Source organism: Odocoileus virginianus, chromosome 18 (genome assembly GCF_023699985.2).
Source record: "Odocoileus virginianus isolate 20LAN1187 ecotype Illinois chromosome 18, Ovbor_1.2, whole genome shotgun sequence".
Classification (NCBI taxonomy): Eukaryota; Metazoa; Chordata; class Mammalia; order Artiodactyla; family Cervidae; genus Odocoileus; species Odocoileus virginianus.
In genome coordinates this window covers 21497336-21505306 of record NC_069691.1, presented here as the reverse complement: position 1 = coordinate 21505306, position 7971 = coordinate 21497336, and the positions used below count along the sequence as shown (strand labels likewise).

Genomic DNA, 7971 nt, shown 5'->3' with positions numbered 1-7971 from the left:
GCCTGCACGTCTCCCCCACGACCTGCTGGGGCAGCTGGTGTGGTCGAAGGGGTCTGCGGGCAGGATCTGGAGGTGCCAGGAAGGGGAAGGCTTAGCTGTCTGTGTGGGCCCTCAGGTCGGCGGTGAAGCCAAAGGACTTGTCGATGTGACTTCTCGTCGAACGGGGGTGCCGGCCACCTCGGACTCCTCGAAGACGTGGCCCCGCTTCCTGTGCAGCACAGTTGGATGCCACTAGGCCCTTGTTGCGGACACTGACTCTCAACAGGTGAATGGACTCCACGGCCCGGAGCAGGCGGTCAGCATGCAGCGCTGAGGCAGCGCCGGGTGTGGGAAGCCCTGTATGGATCCGTGTGCAGCCTCAGACTGGGGACGTGGAAGCAGGCGCCCCACGAGTGCTCCTCACAGCTCCGCGAATGCTCCTCACAGCTCCGCCACTTGATGGCCGGCTGCCCTGCTGTCCTGATGGGTGTCACTGAGGTAGTACTGGGTGACTTGCGCTCGAGAGCCCAAACCGGGGGCCTCAGCATTGCCTCACTCACACTTTCCGCCAGATTGAGACCTGCTACTTGGGCTCCTGAAGGGCAGACACCTCTTGTCAGCATCCTTGGCTATGGAGTTGGGGAGGAGCCACGCTTTTGTGTCCAGCCGGCTCTGCTTGTTGGGAGCTTTGGACGGGCACAGCACGGAGGGACTCCTCGCTGATGGTCTCGCGGTGCTACACGACCGGCTAGGATGTCCTGGTGGAAATGCCAGTGAGGTTCTTCTCTCGGTCCTTCAGGCAGATCAATAGGTGCAGCTCATCACCCCGTTGATGAAGCGATCCCCTGATTCCTCAGTGATGAGTTGCACCATGCACTCTGGCTTAGCTGCCCTCTTCAGCCCCTCCACTGGCTTGGGCAGGTCGGCCAGTTCTTGGCTTCTGTGGGAACTCTTAACAATGGGGTTCACGCTGAACTTCATCACCTGCATGTTGTAAGCATGCTCAAAGATGCTGACGGTTCCTGTCTTTACCAGGAACTGGCCCATAGCCATCAGACCTACAGTGTTCTCCCAGGGCACGTCCCTGATGAACTTTACATAATGCTAGACAGATTGATGGCCGGTCGCTTGATGGCTCTCTTGGTGTCTCAGCTGATGCCTGGCCTTGAAAAATACACAGCCTAGATCATAGTCAGCAGAAGTCTTCCCAGTGGGTAGAACACTCCATGGTCTAAGGTAGGAAGAAAAGTTAAAGAAACCATGGGTTTGAAAAAGACCTGAGTACAGCATGGGGATTAAATGACACTTACAAAGGGTTGTCACATCACAGGGCAGAGAGATAATGTCATTGTGGCTTTGTAGTTTAGATCTAGACTAGTGATTGGTGACTAAAAGGAAATAATTTTCAGTTCAGAATTAAAATGAATTTTCTAATTCTTAAGTTCAGTTCAGTTCAGTCACTCAATTGTGTCCAACTCTTTGCAACCCCATGAATCGCAGCACGCCAGGCCTCCCTGTCCATCACAAACTTCCGGAGTTTACTCAAACTCATGTCCATCGAGTCGGTGATGCCATCCAGTCATCTCATCCTCTGTTGTCCCCTTCTCCTCCTGCCCCCAATCCCTCCCAGCATCAGGGTCTTTTCCAATGAGACAACTATTCGCATGAGGTGGCTCAAGTGTTAGAGTTTCAGCTTCAGCATCAGTCCTTCCAATGAACACCCAGGACTGATCTCCTTTAGGATGGACTGGTTGGCTCTCCTTGCAGTCCAAGGGACTCTCAAGAGTCTTCTCCAACACCACAGTTCAAAAGCATCAATTCTTTTAATTTCATGGCTGCAGTCACCATCCACAGTGATTTTGGAGCCCAGAAAAATTAAGTCTGACACTGTTTCCACTCTTTCCCCATCTATTTGCCATGAAGTGATGGGGCCAGATGCCATGATCTTAGTTTTCTGAATGTTGAGCTTTAAGCCAACTTTTTCACTCTCCTCTTTCACTTTCATCAAGAGGCTTTTTAGTTCCTCTTCACTTTCTGCCATAAGGGTGGTGTCATCTGCATATCTGAGGTTATTGATATTTCTCCCGGCAATCTTGATTCCAGCTTGTGCTTCATCCAGCCCAGTGTTTCTCATGATGTACTCTGCATATAATTTAAATAAGCAGAGTGACAATATACAGCCTTGACATTCTCCTTTTCCTATCTGGAACCAGTCTGTTGGTCCATGTCCAATTCTAACTGTTGCTTCCTGACCTGCATATAAGTTTCTCAAGAGGTGGGTCAGGTGGTCTGGTATTCCCATCTCTTTCAGAATTTTCCACAGTTTATGTGATCCACAGAGTCAAAGGCTTTGGCATAGTCAATAAAGCAGAAATAGATGTTTTTCTGGAACTCTCTTGCTTTTTCGATGACCCAGCGGATGTTGGCAATTTGATCTCTGGTTCTTCTTCCTTTTCTAAAACCAGCTTGAACATCTGGAAGTTCATGGTTCATGTATTGCTGAAGCCTGGCTTGGAGAATTTTGAGCATTACTTTACTAGCGTGTGAGGTGAGTGCAATTGTGCGGTAGTTTGAGCATTCTTTGGGATTGCCTTTCTTTGGGATTGGAATGAAAACTGATCTTTTCCAGTCCTGTGGCCACTGCTGAGTTTTCCAAATTTGCTGGCATATTGAGTGCAGCACTTTCACAGCATCGTCTTTTAGGATTTGAAATAGCTCAACTAGAATTCCATCACCTCCAGTAGCTTTGTTTGTAGTGATGCTTCCTGAGGCCCACCTGACTTTACATTCCAGGATGTCTGGCTCTAGGTGAGTGATCACACCATCGTGATTATCTGGGTCATGAAGATCTTTTTTGTACAGTTCTTCTTTGTATTCTTGCCACCTCTTCTTAATATCTTCTGCTTCTGTTAGGTCCATACCATTTCTGTCCTTTATTGAGCCTATCTTTGCATGAAATGTTCCCTTGGTATCTCTAATTTTCTTGAAGAGATCTCTAGTCTTTCCCATTCTGTTGTTTTCCTCTATTTGTAATTCTTGGAGTAGTCTAAAGGTGAAATACCTAGAAAGATGCTTTATTGTCTTTAAAGGTAAATAAATAAAGATTGGGCTTCCCTAGTGGCTCAGAGGTTAAAGCGTCTGCCTGCAATTTGATGCCTGGGTTCGGTGCCTGGGTTGGCAAGATCCCCTAGAGAAGGAAATGGCAACCTTCTCCAGTATTCTTGCCTGGAGAATCCCGTGGATGGAGGAGCATGGGTGGGCTACATTCGTCCATGGGGTTGCAAAGAGTCGGACACGACTGAGCGACTTCCCTTTAAGTGTTCCTTGTGAGATGACTCACATATCTGATGAGGATTGAATTTAAGGACTTTTTGGCTTTTCCCAACATGGCATCCTTTGTTTCACTTAACTTGTGTTGTTTCAGTAAAAACACTAGTGATTTACTTATTGTAGCACAGTGAGGGGTTCCTCATTTATGTGTGTAATGGAAAGAGCATGATTTGTGGACATAGACTTGGGTTTATGTGGACATAGATGAGGGTTTAAAACCCTCATTTGTTGTTATTTTAGTATACTTTTTGAGAGAACTCAAGTAAATTTTCAACGCTAAGTTTCTTTATTTTAAAAGTGTGGGTGATACAATATTTACCTCCTAAGATTGTTGTGAATATGAAGTATGTTTCAGAGTACCTCATAGTATGCTCTACAAACATGTGTTATTAATATTAATGGTATAGTTGTGATTATTATTGTTAGACATCTTAAAATTTTAATTGATTAATTCTAAGATTCTATCTTAAAAACTATTCATGGACACACACAAAGATTTAGCCAAAACAATGTTTATTACAGCCCTATAATATATATTTATATAAGTAATTATTATTATAATGGAATAACACTAATACTTTTTAGTGACCAATTTTTTTTTTCTGAGAAGAGTGATTATGAGGAGAATTTATTTTTATTATCTTTCTCTTTTATCCCCCCTTAATTTTCTACTGTGTGTATATGTTTTTATAGTAAAGAGATTAATTATAATAAAGTATTAAGGAAGAAGTCAATTCCTCTTCTTCAGGAGTGGTTGGTCTCTGAGTGGGGTGGCAGGGAAGATGCCAGTATCAGATGAGAATACAGGTGAATAATCTTAAAGTTTCTCTGTACCCTGAAGCATTTTATGTAGTCAATGAATAGTACAGATGCTAAGTTCTACAGGAGATTAAAAGTTTGTTGGGTTGTCTGGACTGGCTTGGACTTTCGGAAATCTCTGAAATTTTTATTTGCAGAGGGAACCTGAGGAAAAAGTGAGAATAGGAAATATGAGAGGTTGCAGAAACAGTCCTGCTATCAAATTCACTGTTAATTCACCAGGAACAATAAACTGTCCCTATTGTGTGTCAGGAGATTTTTATTTAGAAATTTGAAACACACTTTTAAATTTCTCGTTCTGTGATCATTTTGCAGTCATTTTTCTAAGAGGCTGAAGCATCTGCTTTTGGTTTCTGGCCCTCTGCAGGGCAACATTGTGAAACTGAAGCAGCTGAATGTTGACAGGTGACTTGAAATTGTGTCAGTGACATTTATAACCTAACACTGTGCAACAGCATTTCAGTTGAGGCTTTGGTTCCCAATTTGGATATCAAGGAATAGAAAGTCCTTTATTTAATATGCATTAGACACCAGAGTTGTGTCATGGAGCATGGTGGGGTGGGTAGGATGCACAAGTCTATAGCTATTAACCAATTGATGTTAGAAATTTCTCAAAAAGAAAATCAGTCATTACCTATACTTTGGATGTATAGGAAGATGGTAGGTGGCAGTTTAGGTCCTAAAGTAAGGCAGTGAGTGTCATCTTGCTGTCCAGGAAGAAAGACAGAGGGGCTGGTTTTTAAATCTATTTATTTATTTGACCAAGAAAACAGGAAAGAACAAAAGAGAAAAAGAGAGCAGAATGAATTTCAGTGCTATTGGCCATGGGTAATAGTCCTTATTTAAGGACAAAAAGCTGAGATTGACAACTTAGAAAATTAACTTTGACCTTCATGTAGAGTCTCTAGAAAGTTCTTTTCCAGTGATGCTGTTGTTGTTGTTCAGTCTCTAAGTTGTGTCCGACTCCCTCTGACTCCATGAACTGCAGTGCACCAGGCTTCCCTGTCCTCCAGTATCTCCTGTTTGCTCATGTTCATATCCATGAAGTCGGTGATGCTATCTAACCATCTCATTCTCTGCCACCCTCTTCTCCTTTTGCCTTCAATCTTTCCTAGCATCAGGGTCTTTTCCAGTGAGTCAGCTCTTTGCATTAGGTGGCCGAAGTATTAGAGCTTCAGCTTTAGTATCAGTCCTTCCAATGAATATTCAGGGTTGATTTCCTTTAGGACTGACTGGTTTGATCTCCTGGCTGTCCAAGGGCCTCCCAAGAGTCTTTTCCAGTACCATAGTTTGAAGGAATCAGTTCTTTGGCACTCAGCCTTCTTTAGGGTCGAACTCTCACATTCATACATGACTACTGGAAAAACCATAGCTATACGGACCAGTAAGGATGAGTCCTGGCTGCATGAAGAATATTGCCCCCAAAGTTGCCCCATCTTTTTTTTTTTTTTTTTTCCTGACAACATCACTGTTTTTTAAAAATAGGCCCCCAAGACTGAAACACAAAGATCATCGAAGTCCAGCATCCAAGGTTCATTGCAAGTGTGGTCCCCACAACATAGGTGAGATGAAAACTTATAAACACCACTGACACAATCTCTGAACAGAATGTTGGGAAGTTAACCCCCAAAGGCCAGAGCTTCTTAAGTACTTAGTGGGGAACAAATGGGACTAGCTTGATGCCCAGTAAGTGAAATGACTGATAGTCAGCCAAGAATGCAAAAACTCCTCCAGAGGATCACTGTAAAATGTGAATAGAGTCTTAACTGTTCACTGGGAAAGTGGAGGTAGTTTAGTAGATATTTAGGGGAATAAGTCTTAAAGGAGAGGAACCTAGGGGTATTTAGGGATTCTCTAGGACCACCTGGGCTCCAATCACTGTGGATGGTGACTGCAGCTTTGAAATTAAAAGATACTTGCTCCTTGGAAGGAAAGTTATGACAAACTTAGCATATTAAAGAGCAGAGCCATCACTTTGCTGTCAAAGGTCTATATAGTCAAAGCTGTGGTTTTTCCAGTAGTCTTGTATGGATGTGAGATTTGAACCATAAAGAAGGCTGAGTGCCAAAGAATTGATGTTTTTGAATTGTGGTGCTGGAGAAGACTCTTGAGAGGCCGTTGGACTGCAAGGAGATTAAACTGTTGCCAAGAGTGGGAGAAAGTGGGCTCTTGTCTAACACTTGGAAATGAATTGTCTGAGGAGACACATGTACAGACAAAGCAAGAGATTTTATTGGGAAGGGGTGCCTGGGCGGAGAGCAGGAGGGTAAGGGAACCCAGGAGAACTGCTCTGCCACGTGGTTCACAGTCTCAGGTTTTATGGTGGTGGGATTAGTTTCTGGGTTGTCTTTGGCCAGTCCTTCTGACTCAGAGTCCTTCCTGGTGGTTCGTGCATTGCTCAGCCAAGATGGATGCCAGAGAGAAGGATTCTGGGAGGTGGTTGGACACTTGGTGTCACCTTTTGACCTTTCCTGAACCCTTCCAGTTGGTGGTGGCTTATTAGTTCCATGTTCCTTACCAGGACCTCCTATCATAAAAGAACTCATGCAAATGGTTACTGTGGTGCTTGGCCAGGGTGGGTGGCTTCAGTCAGTGTGTTTCCCCTGACAAAACCAGTCAATCCTAGAGTAAATCAACTCTGAATGTTCACTGGAAGGACTGATACTAAAGCCAAAGCTCCAATGCTTTGGCCAAATGATGTGAAGAGTTGACTCATTGAAAAAGACCCTGATCTGGGGAAGATTGAGAGCAGGAGAAAGGGGCAACAGAGGATGAGATGGTTGGATGGCATCACCAACTCAATGTTTGAGCAAACTCTGGGAGATAGTGAAGGACAGGGAAGCCTGGCGTGCTGCAGTCCATGGGGTTGCATTGGACACGGCTTAGTGACTGAGCAATAGCAACTAGGACCACTCAGCTAAAACAGGATAAAGGGGACGCCCACTTCTATAACTGGAGAGCCATTTACCATTCATTACTTCCCTCTCCATTGAAACTTAAGCCTCTGAACACAATAATTTTGTGGTCAGTCAGTGTGAAGAAAGGACAGATTATCCAGGATATCTACATTTTTGGAGATAAATACTCAAATGGAGAAAATCAAGGCCTGATGTTACCTGAGAAGGGTTATAATAGACCTTTGAAGGCCCCTTTTAGATCCATAATCTAGAATTATTTTCAGCCATCTTAATGGGTTATTAATGCAACTAGAGAATTGGAATTCAGAAATGTTAAAATATAGCCAGGTCTGAGCTTGTATGGAAACTGCTTTTGGAAAACATGAAGTACTCAACCTGTTAGTAATTAAGGTTAATTTCTAAACCGTTTCTGCTAAAGTAAGGGTTCTATATCACCTTAAAAATAATAAATAGCTTATGATAAACCTAGATTGGTTTGTTCATCCAGGAATCAGGAATAATTTAAGTCAATAATGTGAGAATAGATCTAAAAAGAAAATTAAACTTGCAAATAACAACTTCAGATGTTATAAAACAAAAGGTGAGTTAAAATGCAGTCCGTTTGGAGTTTAGTTTTTCTCACAAGCTCATTAAGTGTGTATTTCTTAGGCTTGCTCTTTGGAATGCTAATGCCAGGAAACTAATACAATGAGATCTCAGGCCTCTGGCCAAGGAGAGGCTTGGTGGTCGTTTAGTCCCTAAGTTGTGTCTGACTCTTGCGACCCATGGACTGTAGCCCGCCAGGCTCCTCTGTCCATGGGATTTTCCAGGCAAGAGTATTGGAGTTGTTTACTATTTCCTCCTCCAGGGTATTTTCCCAATCCAGGGACTGAACCTAGGTCTCCTGCACTGCAGGCAGATTCTTTACTGACTTTAAGGAGAGGCT

General features: G+C 43.5%; 1 pseudogene; it reads right to left on the bottom strand.

Annotated features, from left to right (window-relative positions):
- Positions 1–531: 531 nt before the first annotated feature.
- On the bottom strand, positions 532–3367 carry LOC139039408 (elongation factor 2-like; annotated as a pseudogene).
- Positions 3368–7971: the final 4604 nt, after the last annotated feature.